At 49.3% G+C, this 17674-nt stretch overlaps 1 long non-coding RNA gene across 1 annotated transcript; it reads right to left on the bottom strand.

Moving 5' to 3' along the window:
- Positions 1 to 11310: 11310 nt before the first annotated feature.
- Positions 11311 to 13510, bottom strand: LOC135370119 (uncharacterized). Its single transcript, XR_010415224.1, has 2 exons — positions 13114 to 13510; positions 11311 to 12879 (listed from the first exon to the last, which is right to left on the bottom strand). It is a non-coding gene; the product is annotated as an uncharacterized LOC135370119 (long non-coding RNA).
- Between the last annotated feature and the right edge of the window lie 4164 nt (positions 13511 to 17674).

The raw sequence follows: 17674 nt of genomic DNA, 5'->3' as shown, positions 1-17674 counted from the left end.
TTTACTTACCCTCAGGCTCCCTTGATGTTACGGGAAGAGTACTAGGGGGTGCAAGGTACATCGTGCACCACAAGCGTAAAACAGCTCCACAGGTTAAAAGGTACATACAATTACAACGACAAGAAATTTGTTGTTGTAACGGCGTTAAAATCTCGATTACGCTTCCCTGTTCTCGCTTCTCGTGTTCACTAGGCAAACTAAAAATTTCATTTCATTTATAATATACCTTAAAGGCGATTTCTATGCGATAAAGGCTTACGATTTCTATGGGAAATTGATTGTAAATAAACCACTAAATCCTCTGCTTCTCAGAATATGTAGTATAGGTCCACACGCAGTGTGTGCTATAGGGGGAGGGGTAGAGGAACGACGATGTTCGGGCATTTCTCGTTAGTATGACAATTCGCTTTATGACCAAAATCGGTGGGAACGGATTTGGTCATATTAACGAGTTTGGACTCTATTTCGGGTCCTAAGTCACACTTTGGAAACTCGGTAATGTTTGGGTAGGAGGGGTTGGCAGTAAGACTTAAAATGAAGCTAGTCGCAGTGCTGACATCGACGAACCACTGACATTGACAGGAATATTTCAAACGTGCAATTTAAAAAGCAGAGCTTCACAGCGAAATGCAACATAAGAGTACTTGTGAATGGCCGTTGGTTCTGAGTGTCGCATCAATTTTTGACCACGTTAGTTAGCGCCAACCCTTTTCGATACTGAAACTCTTCTTGTCAGCACCAAATTTATTTTGTATATCATTACATACGAAATTATGGACTAACTGCCGCGAGTTTTACAAAACATTCGTGCTGATGATTTTGAATAATACTAGAGAAAGGTCTTCGAGCTGCAGCAGCGAAGATGGTGTCATTAGACCGCATCTCGGTTGCACACTTCAGGATTCAGTGATTTTCAACATGAGGCGGCAGACCGACGGTAGTGCCGGCGGGAATCGTCCTCAACGAATCGAACAGAACGAGTAGACATCTGAGTTGCTCGTGAACCGTGACTTCGGTGAGAGATATGCTTGGTGAATTATACAACGTATTTGCGAACCCAGCAAGTACGATACTGGGTCCATTCTGGGAGATAACACAGGCTTCGACGTCTGGTCGATGTGACCTCGCTCTCGCTGCTCAAGCGGCGACGCTGCAGGCTTAGGACCATCGGCACGCTTGAGCTTACGGGTGAGGTCGACAGAACCTTCGTTGTGGAACTCCTGGACACGGATATCACGCTCGAAGGACTGCTTCCTATTGGGATTGAGGATTTCGTTCCCCCAGAATTGGTCCTCGTGGGTGTCGCCGATGGAGACATGCTGCTTGTAGTCGTAGCCTTCTGCGTTTGGGTCGGGAGGAACCTGTAGATCCAGAACCTGAGGATCCAGTGCAGGCCCAGGTGGCTGCTGCTGCGTGGCCATAACTCTCACTGGCTCTGGGCTACGTGGCATTGGTCTTCGGGCTTCGAGCTTCGTGGTAAGTCGAAATATTGGAACGGAACGTACAGGCGCCTTGTTTGTGAACGTAGCAGTATGGAGAACCATAGCAGCGGCGGAAGTTCGCGCGTGAGCGTGCACGGGATGTTGCTCGAGAGGCTCGGAGCTCTGGTGACAGTCTATAAAAAGTGGCTACAAGCCTCACTTAGACATCCACACGCAGGTGAACAGTTGTGGCTCAGTTGTGGTACTTAACAACTATCCCGCCTTTATCTTCTAGTGGATCGATCACACGGTAGATCAATTGATTCTCGATTGATTCTTTCGAGCATTGTTCGTTGTTGCAAATTCGTACAGGTTAAACGAGGTATCGCCTCGCAGCGCAGGGCAGGCATTCATGCGCCAAAATAGTCTACCACATCACTTCGCTTCCGTCTCTGTCTCTTTGAGTCTTGAGTCCGCTTTTGAGAAGACGTCAGAAATGGGCGCGTTAGCCAGGTTCCGGAATGTCCTTTCCCAAGCTTTTAAGGGAACGTACCCTTGGTGGCAATGAGGTGACGTTTAACGTCGCTCGAAAACCTGCCTCGTGTGTCAAGCAGTGCACCGGGAGTCACCAAGCGAGACATTTTCGCCCTGCTGTGCGTTATAGCTGTGCAATCGAATAGACCTCTCCCTGTTTGTAAGCAAATGACGTCATACTGTTCACAGTGCCACCCAATTTGGTAGAGTTGAACTACGCTCGAAGCTGGGGGGCGAACAAGGTCGCGCCGGAAAGCTACGGTCCTGAGGGGATTACGATGGTCCCTGAAAGGGACGTGACCTTCGGTCCTACTTTTATTCCAATAGGAGGCAGCGCACAAGTGCCCATTCGTGAAACCCAGCCCTCCCTCTTCCGATTTGTTTCGGTTTCAGTCTGTCTACCAACGTCATGATGACTTTTCTCGGGTAGGGGACCATTTCCAAAAAAAGCGAAAAAAAAGCGGTCGGAGAAAGCATTCGACGACGACCTGAACGGGGAGAGTGCCTCGAACCTTTTTGTGTGTGTTTATTTTTGTCTTCTCAGCTCACGCGTCGCTTATACATGCTTGAGCTGTGTCCAATTACGTCACTGGTCACGTGAGGGGAGTAGCATACGTCACGACGTCCTCTTGCGCGGTGTCCAATGTGCTCTTTTCACGAGGAGAAGGATTTTTCAAATGTGCGCGAAACTTCGCGTTCGCTTTCTAGCACACCTGTGCTCATCGTGACTTCGCAGAAACTCATCTTGTTCGTTGGAGAGCATTCTGCACCGGAAAACGAAAACAAAAGACATTTTGGCAGTCACCTCAGTGCTCCTTTAACGATGTTTGCGAGACTATCCGAAAGCCGGGAGCCTCGCACGTGCTCCACTGCTCGAGCTTCCTTCTGTCGTCTGCCTTCTGCAACACAAGGCGCCCACCAACCCCGCAAAACGCCATCTCTATATGGCCGAACGGCGCATAACACACCGGAAAATGCGTCACCGACCGGAAGTCGTACCGCTTTAGCCTGGGCGTTTAGTTATGGGCGCCTTAAGTTGGTGCTCCGGGAAGGTTTCCTCGGTGTTGTGATGTTACATGTAATGTTTCTCTGCGTAGTGTGGCGACCCGTTGCACGTGCCGCAGGGTGGGACTGCGGATAACTTCGACCACCAGGGGTTGTTTCGACGTACACCGTGACGCATTTTCCGGTGTGTGCGCTGTCTGCGGGATTAGTGGGCGGCTTGTTTTACAGAAGACAGACGACGAGCGTTAGTTGTGACGTTTCCCGACTCTGTGAGACCGACGACGGCGATCTCTTTCACCACCGCCGCGACGGAAGGAAACTCGGAACAGTGGCGCGCGTGTGGGACGCCCGGCTTCTGGATGGCCTCACAAACACCGTTAAGTGGAGACACCAACTGTACGTTCCCCTGAGAACTAGGTATAGGACGCTCGAGAGCCAGCTTAAAGCGCCTATGTTGACTGGAGTTACAAGCACCAGAAGTGCGCTTGACCGGTTCGTGGATGGAGACATGACTCTTTTGACTCTGTGGTCGCTACTTCTTCTTCTTCTTCTTCAGCCACAAAGGAAATGGCCCTTAGCCACACAGGGCGATTGGCCAGGAGTATGAGAGGGGAGTATAGTTCCAGGGGGACGGGCGGGCGTTGTGGAGACGGGGACGCTGGTGGGGGTTAGGTGGTCAGGCTTCTTCTTCTTCTTCTTCCACCACTTGGTCAGGCTACTTAACGTAGCCCGCCATACTTCTTCTTCGTCGTCCAAGGAGATGATGGCCGTGAGCCACTAAGGGAGATTGGCCAGGACAAAAGGGGCACATTTTCTTCTTCTTCTTCCTGGTAAAAGATGGCAATGGGCCATTTCTTCTTCTTTTTCCTCGGCCTCATGGAGACTGGCAATTAGGCCATACCGAGATTTGCGAGGGCTATGTAATTGACTATCTAGACTATGACGATAACGTAAGTATGACAAACTGGACGGAGAATGTGATGACTGTCGCCAAAGGTCTTAGCCTTCTTTGTCTTTACCATAAGTGGCCGAATCTCTCGAGCAGCAACCCGTGCATAGTAACACGCGAACGTACTCCACGCGCATTCTTATGACATGACGGCTTCGACTTGGCAAGTTGCTCCCGATCCTACTGAGCCGGACGCCTGATGACTCGGAGCCCTTAGCTACAGCGAACCATGGCCACTCAGTATCCCCAGCCCGGGCCCTCAAGGGACCCTCAGTTACAGGTTCCTCCCGACCCAAACGAAGAGGGCTACGACTACAAGCAGCACGTCTCCATTGGTGACACCCACGAGGACCAATTCTGGGGGAACGAAATCATCAAGCCCAATAGGAAGCTGTCCTTTGAGCGTGATATCCGTGTCCAGGAGTTCCACAACGAAGGTTCTGTCGACCTTATCCGTCAGCTCAAACGTTCCGATGTACCTAAGTCTGCAGCGTCGCCGCCTCGTCAAGTGGGCGGCGATAGTGAGGTTATCTTTACGAGACGTCGAAGCAAGTCCCGAAAAAAACGTAAGAAGCGGTCCAAAAAAAGAAGGAAGAAAAAGAAGTCGAAGAAAAGAAAAAAGAAAAGAAGGCGTTCCAAGAAGAGGTCCAAAAAGAAGTCTAAAAAGAAACGGAAGAAACGCAAGAAACGGAGTTCAGACGCATCCTACACATCGACAACCAGTCCCTGGTATACGTCATCAACAGACATGTCAACAGCGAACCTTCCCGGTGCTGCCGTTGCCTGGCCTCAAGCTCCGCCACAAGGCGTGCTAGATTCCCGACGCATGGAAAGAACAATGGGCGACGCCATCTTTGAAAGAGGGGTTACAAATATTGGGCCGGAAATGAAAGGTATGACTGATCCGCGCTTCCCCCAGGTTATGAGAGTTGAGCAGCCGGGACAACCGCCGAGACCTGCAGTACAACAGACAGATGCTGCTATTCAGCAGTATCCCAGTCGAAGAACGCAAAGTCAGCAAACAGAGCGCACCGATGGACGACTCTCTCTCGAAGGATCAATATGCCCACACGGGTGTATGATCTGCTCCCGACGTACCCAGTCGACGGAAATTGGCCGTACCTGCTATCACCCAGAATGTATTCAGCGCCACTCTTCAGAAATTCTTTGTATGCGAAGACCATGTGTCGTCGATCAAGAATGTGGGCTTTCCAGGCCTTCATCAACAACCCATGTCACATTTCGCGGGCAACCGTATCCAGGACACGTGGAGATCCAAACGCAGACGTACAATGCATCTGCTCCATGCTACAACCAACAGGGATTCGGCCTATTCACGCCTGACGGATATTCTGCTCCACAATACGAAATAGAAACCAGGATAGACATTGACCGTGGCCAATCAGTCGCACAACAAGATTCATCGACGGCTCTATACGGTGCGTCTACCAGAACTGTGTTCCTCCAAGAACCTCCTAGTGTACCAAGTGCTCCTGTCTATGTTGCTGAAAGGCCTACAAGACCTAGCGCAGCGCCACTGCCTGCTAAGGTCAGCCCGTCGACGCCTGCTCCACACATTGGTAGGGCATTTGGCAGCGACATGATTATAGATCTGCTGCCCCCATCTGAAATTCAGACTCGCACATCGGTACAGTTGCAAGAGGACCGCGAAAAAGAAATATTCCACCAGGAAGTGCTTCAGAAACTTGACACTATCTTCGAGGCTAGCAATCGAAGAGCACGAAGAGCTCTGGACCGTAGCAGGCAGCAGTTTGAGCCGCAGTACCGGCAGTTTGAGCCACAATATCAGCAGCACGAGCATCCCCAACAGTGGCTTGAACCGCAAAGCAGCAGCTCCAGCACGGAAGTCGAAGTAGCTAACATGCGTGTTATTCCTCAAGATAGATCTCCTGGAAAAGTTGTGGACACAATATCCGAGTGCTTCAGGGCCATGGATGAAGTAGTGTGCGATGATGTGTATCCAGACTTGGCACGTGATCGAGGCGGTGTACAGGCTGCCGTAACCCAGCGTGGTGCATCCTTTCCAGGCTTATGTGCACGGATGGAGGTAGCTGTCCAGCGACCTGACCTCGCTGGCTTAACTTCGACCTGCACTGCTCTGGAGTCCATTACTGGAATGTTGCAAGACGCAATTCCCAACAATCGTAAGTTGTCGATGGGGGATACATTACGGCTGGTACCTGCTGGAAGTGGCAGTACCGTTAGCTCGTACGTCGTCGACGTCGCTTCTGAGGAAGGAGAGCTGGATGATGCTGGAAAAAAGAGACGACGAAAGAAGAAGAAAAAGAAGAGGAAGAAGAGGAAGAAGAAAAAGAAGAGGAAGAAGAGGAAGAAGAAAAAGAAAAGGAAGAAGAAAAAGAAGAGAAGGAAGAAAAAGAAGAAGAAGAAAAGAAAGAAAAAGAAGAAGAAGAAGAAAAGGAAGAAGCGGAAGAAGAAAAGGAAGAAAAAGAAGAAAAGGAAGAAGTGGAGGAAGAAGTGGAGGAAAGCAGAAGGTGGAGGAGAGAGCAGCCCCACAACGGCCACACCGTCCTTCGCAAGCATGTCAAGCTCTACACCAAGTGGGTCAAAGCCATCGGAGAAAGTGGGAGATGTCAAGTCCGACACAAGAACTGCTTCAACAAAATCAGACGTGAGATCGCTGACGTCGCAGTCCTCATGGTGCAGGACTTGTCAGAGCTCGATGTCACGTGCGGCCCAGGCTCTGTCATCCATCACGACGTTGACGTCCACAGGTTCGCAAGTTAGTCGAGCAACTCAAACATCAATATCTGGCATACGGGGGAGATGGAGGACGTTAAGCACCGGGAGCGACACCGGGAGCGATGTCCAGAAGCGCCGTTTTGTATCGCACGAGGTACTGAGCAACGGGCATACAACTTCAGAAGATTGGTCTTCCTCGAGCGCTAGAACCGGAAGGGTAGGCAGAAGACCTTCCGCTTCTGAAATGGGACCCTTCGAAAGCCCAGTAACTTCAACGTCGCAGTGCAGCAACTGCGGTGCCAACATTCCGTTACCGCCGACTGTTGGCAGGCCACCTCATAGGAAGTTCGCCTCTCCTCGACAACACAAGCCATCGCGCTCTTCCGGATGGAGAAGTCGCGGACGATCTGCTGGCGACGAGGACAGCTGGTCGTCACCGGAGGGGAAGCCACGGCGAAGGCGCAGGAGGTCTCGTTCCAGGTTATCCGTGCGACGTCACAGAAGGTCGCCGCGCAACGATGAATTTTTGGATCATCACTCCCAGCGACGTCGCAGGAGATCACGATCCGCAGCTTCATCTTCGGATGTCTATTCCCGTCGACATCGATCCCAAAGCAGTCGCAGACGTGCTGCAATATTGCATGATATTGACATGTCCCAGCCACCCGCAACCGATCTTTTAGAAAGACCCTATATGGAGCCTGAAGTTCTTAGAGGGCTAGGAAGGCCGATGTATGCCAATACATTGGCAGGGCTTTGGGTGCCGGCAGGATCTTACCCATTTCGGGGAGCACGTTCTTATGAGATAAGCCCTCCCAAACTCCAACGCTACATTGATGGTTTCGAGCGTCCGATCTGGTCTCACGTCCAAGCGCCCGTCGTCATGGAATCGAAAGTGTCAGTCATTCTTCATAAGCCACTCCATGAGACAGCGGCCCAGATAGTGCCGCGACCCACTGCAGCGCCACTGCAGTGCTCCCCACAAAAGTCTTTGCCCCATGTCACGCAGCCACCAGCTACACAGCCCCAGCCACTCGAAAGACCACTGGCAAGCATGGCCACTACTGCCCTTCCTGTGGTACAGCCATCTCCGAAGTCTCTTGCACAGCCGCAAGTGCCACCGACACCGATATATCCGCAATCACAATCCAAAACAGTTCCGTACTCCTCTTCAGCACCCCTGCTTGGTAGCTCCGCATGGAATCAAGGCTTGCATACGAATGTCACGTTAAGTGGTACCTTTTCCAAAGATGACACTTGTGCGAAGAGCACCGTAGACACTCCGCCGTCATCTTCAAGTTGCGTGTCTTCTGGTTCTGCCCCTGCAGAGCTGCACTCTAATCAGTCCAATCAATCCTGGTGGTCACCTTCTGCATACGTGAAGGTGATGAGCAAACAGGGAAACGTTGTAATAACCGTCATTTTCCTTGTTGCCATTGTAGTATGTGTGTTAGCCATCCTCAGCCGCTTCGGAGCGGGGCCGGCACCTCACGTACACGACTCGATCGACGACGATGATGATGATGAATCGCGCGCCATGCACGGTCCTTGGTTCAAAGATACCGGAAGCGGAGCTCCTATGGAGTCTTACCGACTCTGTCGAACGTTGGAATGCCGTAGAGAAGGCCTGTACCTCAAAAGTCTTGTCGACAGCAAGGAAGCCTGCCGGAATTTTTACGACTCAGTGTGCGCGCGCATCTGGAAGAAGCCTGATTATGGAATGCTGTCGTCTGCTGACGTTATAGTAAACGACGTAGAGTCGTCCATTATTAGCTACATCAAGGCCGGCAACGTGAAGGACAGGATAGTAGAAGGAGCCAAAAACCTATGGAAAGCGTGCATGGATGTCGAAACTATCAAGAAACTCGGCAAGAGACCGTTCTCTAAAGTTCTGAACAAAGTTGGGCTGGACGGGTGGCCATACGGGCTTGCTGCCAATGTGACGGGGAAAAGCGTTTGGAATGTGTCTGGAACATTGATGCGACTGCTAAGTCTGAGCACTTTCTTAACCTTCGTCGTCGAGCCCGTCAACACCAACACCACCTCGGCTCTGGTAACTATTCGGAAAGGCCCCCTGCAAATATCTGCAACCTACGCCCACGACAACGACGCGATCGAGGAGTTATTTCAGAGAATCAAACAAACACTAAACCTTCTGGATGCACAGAGCGAAATGGATGAAATCGTCAATGACATCGTGGCATTTTCAAGAACTATTTCCAACCTGAGTAGGTCTAACAGTGACAAAGTGGTTGTCGACAGCCAAACAGAATTTCGAACTTTCATATCATCCGCTTTATCGGGAATTTTAGACCTCACTAATGGCACTGTCATCAACATAAACCATGGAGAAGCTTTGCAAGAGTTATACGAGACAATACAGTCAACGCCACCCAGAACTGTCCTCAATTACCTTGGCTACGCTGTCGTGGACAATCTGTGGGTGTTCTCCCCGCAAGAACATTTATCGCAAGAGCAGATAAGAGCCAGAGAGCACAACTGTATTCGTATAGTGGAGCGCGCACTACCTAAACAAGTCCACTACTTAGGCTACCTATCCACGAAGCATCACCTGGACGTTGCCTTTTTCACTAGATTAGCCCATGACATGAAGCGCCAGATCATCCGCTCCATAACAGATCTACCCTGGATGGACAAAATCACAAAGACAAACGTCATCAAGCAATTGTCAAGCATGCGGATGAAAACCTTCTTTCCGCAATGGATGATATACAACCGCACGCGTCCAAAGGTATCCCAACCGGGCTTCACTCCACTGGAAGCTCTTGTCTCGTATCAAGCAATAATGCAAAACACTTTCCGAGATTCCATCAAAGCTACAGCCACGAACGGGGACGATTTGTGGATGGGATCGGTGTTTGACCAGGACTGCAGGTATGACAAAGAACGCAATATGCTTTTCCTACCACTGTCTATGGCTAACACAACAAAGGGTGCGACGCAACTCTTTCTCTATTTTCATATACCGCACTTGGGAGTACAACTTGCAAGATGCCTTCTTGAGACCCTAGGCTCTTCAAGATACGCCAATGTTTGGCGAGAGCCTACAGTTCGGAAGTTTGCGAATGTCCGCAAGTGCTTCGAAGATCCGTACCTTTCCAGCACCGTCAGTGTCCAGCACCCCAGTAAAAGGCCGCCGTCCATTACTGCTGGTGACGTTTTCGAATACGCAGCCATCGTTCAGGCCCATAATATTTTCACGAGCAGGATTCACAAGCTTAGCAAGAACTTTCAAGATTATCGGTTCGAGAACGCGAAACACTTGTCTGCAGAACAGCTGTTCTACATCTACTATACCGGTGGAAAGTGCGAGGTATATCATACGAAGTACCGAATGACACGGCATGGAAGTCGGAAGCTGGTAAACCTAGTCCTTTCGCACGATAGCTCGTTCCACAAAGCGTTCAACTGCCGCCAGAATACAACCATGAATCCGATGAAGAAATGTCACTTTTGGAGATAGTGACAACGGCTGAAAAAGTGTCACCATGGAAAACACGTAGCGCTTGGAAGAATGAACGTTCACGTATTGCGCCGACTTTAACGCAAATGAACGGCGAGTTGAATGAAAATAAACGTTGTTGTTCGTTCTCCTGGCAATAGTTTATAGTTTATACTCCAGGGGGCTCGTGCGGTATTGCAGAGGGGAATGAGTGTAGTTCCAAGTACATCTATGTCAAAAGGAGCAGCATGGACGTTACGCATGAATCAACTATGCATTTTAAAAGGTAAGTGATGAGCAGTATTTACACGTTAAAACCACGACATACTAGATTATAACGGCCATGTCATAATCGGCAACCCTATGAGGAGCCCATCCGCAGGTCTTATGAACAGCCTGTGAACACCAGTCGTGCAATCTCATTTTTCAGTGCCCCACTCTCAACCTCATGCTTTCCTTGCCGTTTGTTGGTTTATCCTTTTATTTCCTTTCCGTCTTTTCTTTTTTATTTATCTTATTCGTCTTTCAGTTTTCTTTCTTTGCGGAATAGCAAGCCGACGTCCCATTTGGCTGACCTTTCCCCCGTTTTTTTTTTTTCTTTCTCGTCTTATAAATATATCCCCCCCTCCATCTGCACGGTCCACTAGGGGCGCTACCCATCTGCCCGCGAGATCTACGTCATCATTGAACAATGGAAATTTGAATTTTCAATTCCGGGAAGCGGACGTAAGACTGCCGTAGCAGACAACAGCAACAGCTCCTAAAAACGCGGTGGATGATGTTGATAAACAACTTTATAGAATGAAACATCTCTCGTGGGATACCCACCGCTTATACAAAAGTGTACTAAGGTAAGCTGAAATGTAGAAGTTGAGGATGCAATAACCGGGCCGATGAGTGGCGCCACCGCTAGCTTGGAAATGCGGCGCAGGAAAGGGGTGCCGTATAACCTGTTTCGTAGAATGGAATAGTGCAGCTAAGGCAGCGTAAAATTTCGACATCCCGTACACACTTATCGCTGGTTGCTTTAGGACGGTCTTGTGAAGTACGAGAAATAAATGAATGAAAACAGTTGTTGATACTGATGGAACGTATAGTTAGTTAATGAGGTAACGTTTAATAGAGCTTTGTCTTACAAACCGCGCTTTCCGTATTCGCTAGGCTTTGCTTGCGAATGTTCCCGCTAATTGCGCCTCCGGTACAGAGTTTTCAACTGGTTTCCACTTAACTGGGTAAGAATTCTATTAAACTAAAGGCAAGAACTAACTGGGTCAAGCAAGGAATGTTCACAGAAGTTCACAGTTCACAAAAGTTGACAGTTCACAGAATGTTCACAGTTTTACGATAAAAAGCATTCATCAGGTAAAGTTGTATAGAGGCAGTACGACACAAGCGCCATTTCGAGATTTGTCGGCGTAAAGATCCGGCGCTTGTCGCCCAGTACCAGCTGATACGCCGAAAAGGTGCGTTCCACATCCACTGACGATGGCGGTACGAACTCAAATGCTGGAATGTCCGTCAGACGTACGCCATCTCGCATGGCTGGCCCAGTAGCACGGCAGCTACTGACAGCAAAGTTTCCAGTCCCAGGGTTCTGTCGAAAACGAAATCTAAGAAATCCAAGAAGACAAAGAAGCCGAAGAAAGGGGAAGCAACTGTAGGAAAAGGTAGCAGTCCCGTAATTGCCACACCTTCAAGGAGCGCGCCGAGCACTACTACTACAACCAGTGTGACAAAGCCAACAGAAAAAAAAAGAAAGAAAGAAAGAAGTTTGAGACGTGAAGTCTGATGCAAAGACTGCTCCAGCAAAGCGAGAAGTGAAAGTGCTGATCTCGAGGCCATCAATGTCCAGCCAGCAAATGTCCAGCAAATATTGCTCCTGCCCCGATGCCCCCAGCAGTTTGGGCACGGAAATCGATCATCAGATTGCCACCCACCATCTCCGAGGTTAAGTTCGCAGTCACGCAAACATCAAAATTTGACTAGAAAGTTAGTTTCTGTATCAGTCATTGTTGTATTATATTGTATTATATATTATATTATTGTATTACATTGTATTATATAAATTGTTGTATTATATCAACCAGGCACGCGGTAACGACGTCCTCATTTCCAGCAGGTACCAGCCGCAACGTATCTCCGATGGACAACTGACGGGTCGCCTGAATTTTGTCTTGCAACATCCCAGTGATAGATTCCAGAGCAGTGCAAGTTGAAGTTGAACCCCGTAAGCTCAGGTCGTTGAACAGTAACCTCCATCCGATCACCCTTACTCCGACCACCTTCATCCGACCACCACAGGCTTATGTCGTAGGAACGTGCTTCCCGGAATGGGTAAGATACTGCGCGTTTCCAAGTAATGGACTGTCGTACATCTGGTCTGGCCTTCCAGTAATCTCAGGATCCGTGCTGTATCTTTCTAGAGGGTCGGTTGGAGGCGGTAGAGGTGGATCAGCATAGTACGGTTCGGGAGGGCGTCTGAGAGTGCTTCTGGGTATACGTCGGTGTGAATTATCACCCGAAGATGAATACTCAGGGCTGCTCGAACTGTAGGACCATGACCTTCCGCGACGTCCCTTTGATGAACGTGATGTGAAACGTCGCCTGGATGATCTAGATCGCCGACGCCTCCGGGAACTGTAAGGAGACCGTCGGAGACCGGGGAAGAGCCCACGATTTCCCACTTGGACGTCTACGATGGCTGTGGCCCTGGTTGTCGAGGAGAGAAGAACAACATGGGCAGGCGGCATAGGAACGATGGTACCGCAGTTGATACAGTGCGAGGTCTGCAGGGATAAAGTTTATTAACTTTGACGGCGAAGGGCACCATTTTAAAAAGCGTCCGCCTTTCCTCCTTGCCTTCTTGCTGAAGGAAGAGTGGTAAACTGACTGCTAAGCAGCACCGTGCGTTACAAACCGCTTCCAACATCAAAAACTAACTTCCCCTGTCGCCTGCAGTGCTCAAAGACGCATCCGCCTCTTGTCGTCATTTTGTTATGTTTGAGTGAGTGCGAACTTACCTGGGAAATAGTGGGTGGCAATCTCATGATCGGTGTCCGTGCCCAAACTTCAGGAGGCATCGGGGCAGGAGTAGTATTGGACATTGATGGCCTCGAGGTCAGCAACGAGATTTGGTTCTCGTTTGGTTCGTTGGTTTACTCGAGGTCAGCACTATCAATTTTCGCTGCGCTGGAGCAGTCTTTGTATCGAGTCGCGAGGAACCCGAAAATAAGGACCCCTTGCTGGACCAGGCGACGGCTGCGAGACCATGCTTCTCCCTAGCTTCGAGGAGTTGGGCTTGGGGCTACCCGGGCTTGGTGGCAAGATGCAAAATTCATACGAAGCCAACCGCAGTCATGTTTGGTAATGCGCGCGTCGGAAGTTCGCGTGTCAGCGTGCACGGGATGTCGCTCGATAGGGTCGGAGCTCTGGCGACGGTTAATCAGCAAATGCCGGCTACATGCTTCTCTTAATACAGGTCCAGCGCCCCTCAAGTGAATAGTCGTAACTCGACACATGTATTTTCTATCTGAACTTATCGGAACGTGTTTTGGGGACCATATCAAAGGCATCTTCCTCTCCCTCACGCACGCGGTGCGGCCGTGATTTCACGAAAGGGACTGGGCTGGGCTATACGGAACTATATGTAGAATGGATACGCCCGTATGAGTAACTGTATACAGGTAGTTCCCACCTGACTTTTTATAAGTTCCTATAAAAATGAACTTGACCACAAAAAAAGAAAAAATAGAAAACGGAAAAGAGAAAGAAATAAAAAGACAAAGGGGTCAACATTTTCACCATCGGGGAACTTTTGCCATGAACTTAAAGCTACTTTAAAGGGTCTCTGACCAGAAGTTGGATGGACATTTCCGGCAGTTACTACCGATAGAATACACGAAAGTGCATGCGTTAACACCTCGTAGTTTTCGTAAACTCGAATTTTAAACATGGCGGTTCGCTCCGACACTGGCACACCTGGTGTCAAACCGAGAAAACGTACGCATATATAGAAAACGCATCTGGGCACACCGCTGGGATGACGTCAAACGCCCATGCAGTCAACGCCCAGAATTCCGTCAATGAGCTAACGAGTGGCGGGAAATTCGAAAGAGGCGGTGTGTTTTGCGACTCGAAAAGCCGCCAGGTATTGGTGTTATGTTTAGAGTATGACGTTCTAGACTTTTCTTTGTGTTATATATTGGAAACCATTGAAAAGAAGAAAAGTATAATGCGAACCACCTGCTGACTCAGGGAGACGCCGTCGGTCAAGTAACCATGTCCTTCTGTGCGTCGCATCTCAATATACTTGGTCTGAATAGAACTACAGGATGCCTTACATTCCCAGCGGCTTCCTTCCTTCATTGTTCTTAGGCACTTGAGGCTTGTGTCTGTCCTTTCTTCTGTGTTCCAGCCTGAGAACATCAATTTCCATCGTGTTCAGTGGATGGAAACCTTACTTACACAATTATCACCTAGGTTCCTTACCTGTCGGGCTTCTTCAAACAGCAATTCCGCGTAGTCTTTACAAAATCTTCAAAAATGTCGTCTTTTCAAACAAAATTGCGTCTGGGTTCCCACACGCAATTCTCTTATCTCTCATGACGCCGCCTATCGATTATGACCGGTAGCGTCTCACTCTCTTAGACACGATATGACACTCAAAAGAGAGCTATCAACGCTAACTGCATGACGCGACGTCTTTCGACAAGTACTGGTGTATCGTGCGATAACGAAGGCCCGTACAGCAAACGCCACCGAATTACAGAGGGCCCGCTTATTGCCTCCTGTCGCTACGTGGATGAAGTCAGAATTCGTCTGCTACAGCGATTCGTTCTAAAGTTTGGCATACGGGTGTTTGGCATACGGGTGTTTGGCATAAGTTTATGGGGTGTTCGGGGAACTTTGGTGGAAGATTCCATAGTCCATTCAACTTCCGTGATCTTTGATAAAAGGGATGTATTGAAAACGTCCACCCACTCCCATTGGTAATATACCTACAAGTTCTTAAATTAAATCAGTAATTGTAATAATGTTTATTTTCATTCAACCGGGCAATTACGTTATAGCCCGTGCAACGCGTTATTCACCTTTGAGCGTACAGATGAGAACACCACTGTAACTGCACTCGTGCGTGGTGCCACATTTCGCGTAACATTAATCACACTATCGGAGCCCTCGTTACAGGCTCCATAAATGGCATTTCTTCATCGGGTTCATGGTTGTATTCTGGCGGCAGTCGAAAGTCTTGTGGAACAAGCTGTCGTGTGACAGAACTAGGTTCACAAGCATCGAACTTCGCTGCCGCATCATTCGGTACTCCGTATCATATGTTTGACACTTTCCGCTGGCGTAGTAGATATAGAACAGCTGTTCAGCGGACAAGTCTTTGGCATTATCGAATCGATAGTTCAGAAATTTCTTGTTAAGCGTACGAATCCTTTTCGTGAAAAGCTGATGGGCCTGGATGATGGCGGCGTGTTCGAAAATGTCACCGGCAGTGATGGACGGTCTTTTACTGAGTTCCTGGTCTGGGACTGCGCCAGAAAGGGGATCCTTCTCGAGGCAGTTGCGGACATTCTCCAATTTCCGAACAACACGCTGTCGCCAAGCATTCCAGTGTTGCTTAGCGTCTACTGTCTCAAGAAGGCACCTTGCGAGCTGTACTCCCACACGCGGTATGTGGAAATACAGGAAGTATTGCGTCGCTCCCTTTGTAGTGTTAACCATAGACAGTGGCAGGAAAAGCGTGTTGCGTTGTTCGTCATATTTGCACTCCTGGTCAAACACCGAACCCATCCAGAAGTCTTCCTCGTCGATGGCTCTAGCTTTGATGGATTCTTCGAAGTTGTGTTGCATTATTATCTGATAGGAGACGAGCGCTTCCAGTGGGCTACGGCTCCGCTGGGATGCTTCTGGACGCGTGTGGTTGTACATCATCCATTTTGGGAAGAAGGTTTCGATCCTCATGCTTGACAATGGCTTGACGACGTGGGCTTTTGCGATGGCATCCATCCAGGGTAGGTCCACTAACGAGCGAATAATCCCGTGCTTTATGTCGTGAGCTAAATCGCTGAAAAAGGCGACATCCAGGTGATGCTTCGTGGAGAGGTAGCCTAGGTAGTGGACTTGTGTTGGCAATGCTCGCTCCACCATACGAATGCAGTCGTGCTCTCTGGCTGTTACCTGTTCTGGTGATAAATGTCCTTGCGGAGAGAACAGCCAAAGATTGTCCACCACAGCGTAGCCAAGATAATTGAGAACTGTTCTAGGTGGCGCTGACTGTATCGTTTGGTATAACTCCTGCAAAGCTTCTCCGCCCTGGATGTTGATTACGGTGTCATTACTGAGATCTAGAATGCCCGCTAAAGCGCACGATACGAAGGTTTCAAACTCTGTTTGATTGTCCATCGACCTTTTGTCGCTTTCGGAGTCACTCAGGATGGAAATAGTTCGTGAAAATTCCAAGATGTCACTGGCGACTTCGTTCATTTTGTCGTCTGGACCCAGAAAGTTTAGACTCTTCTTGATTCTTTGAAATAACTCCTCGACTGTGCCATTGTTGTCGAAAGAGGTAGATGTTTTCATCGAACTTTTCCGGATAGTTACCAAAGCTGTTCTGGTGGTGTTCGTGGGTTCGACGACGAGAGTTAGAAAAGTGCTAAGACTTAGCAAACGCGCCACCGTTCCAGACACATTCCAGATGCTCTTCCCTGTGACATTGGCAGCAAGCCCATATGGCCATCCGTCCAACCCAACTTTGTTGAGAACTTCAGTAAATGGCTTCTTGCCGAGTTTTCTGATGGTTTCAACATCCATACATTCCTTCCATAAGTTTCTGGCTCCATCTATTATCCTGTCTTTCACGTTGCCGGTCTTGATGTAGCTAATAATGGACGACTCCGCGCTCTTCACCATAAGGTCAGCAGGGGACAGCCTTCCGCTGCCAGGCTTCGTCCAGGTGCGCGCGCATACATAATCGTAGAAGTTCTGGCAAGCGCCTGCGTTGGCCACAAGTCTCCTGAGGTACACACCTTCTCTTCGGCATTCCGACGTCCTACAGGGACGGTAAGGCTCCATATGAGTTCCTCCCCAAGTTGGACTGAACCATGGACCGTGCATGACGCGTGACCCATCATCGTCGTCTTCGATCAACTCGTATTCATGTGTCCGCCCCGCTCCGAAGCGGTTCAGGATGGCTAAGACGCATGCCACTACGGCAACAAAGAAAATCAAGGTTATTATGACGTTTGCTTGTTTGCTCATCCCCTTTATGTACCCATCGGGGGACCACCAGGCCTCATTGCTCTGATTATCACGGAAGTCCATAGGTGCAGGACCAGAAGACATGCAACTTGAAGATAACGGCTGGGTATCTACGGTCACGATAACCGAAGTCTCATCCGTGGAGAATGTTTCACTGGGAGTGGTAGTTGGATACAACTCTTGATTCCAAGCAGGGCTATCGTACTGCGGTGCGGAAAAAGGGTACGGTGTTATGGGTGGTGATTGCGAATTTATAGGTGTCGCCGGCATTGGGGGCTGCCCAAGCGACATTGGCGGTGGCTGTACCACAGGGAG

The sequence above is a fragment of the Ornithodoros turicata genome, chromosome 10 (assembly GCF_037126465.1).
Source record: "Ornithodoros turicata isolate Travis chromosome 10, ASM3712646v1, whole genome shotgun sequence".
In the NCBI taxonomy this organism is placed as follows: Eukaryota; Metazoa; Arthropoda; class Arachnida; order Ixodida; family Argasidae; genus Ornithodoros; species Ornithodoros turicata.
This window is presented reverse-complemented; position numbering and strand designations above follow the sequence as displayed.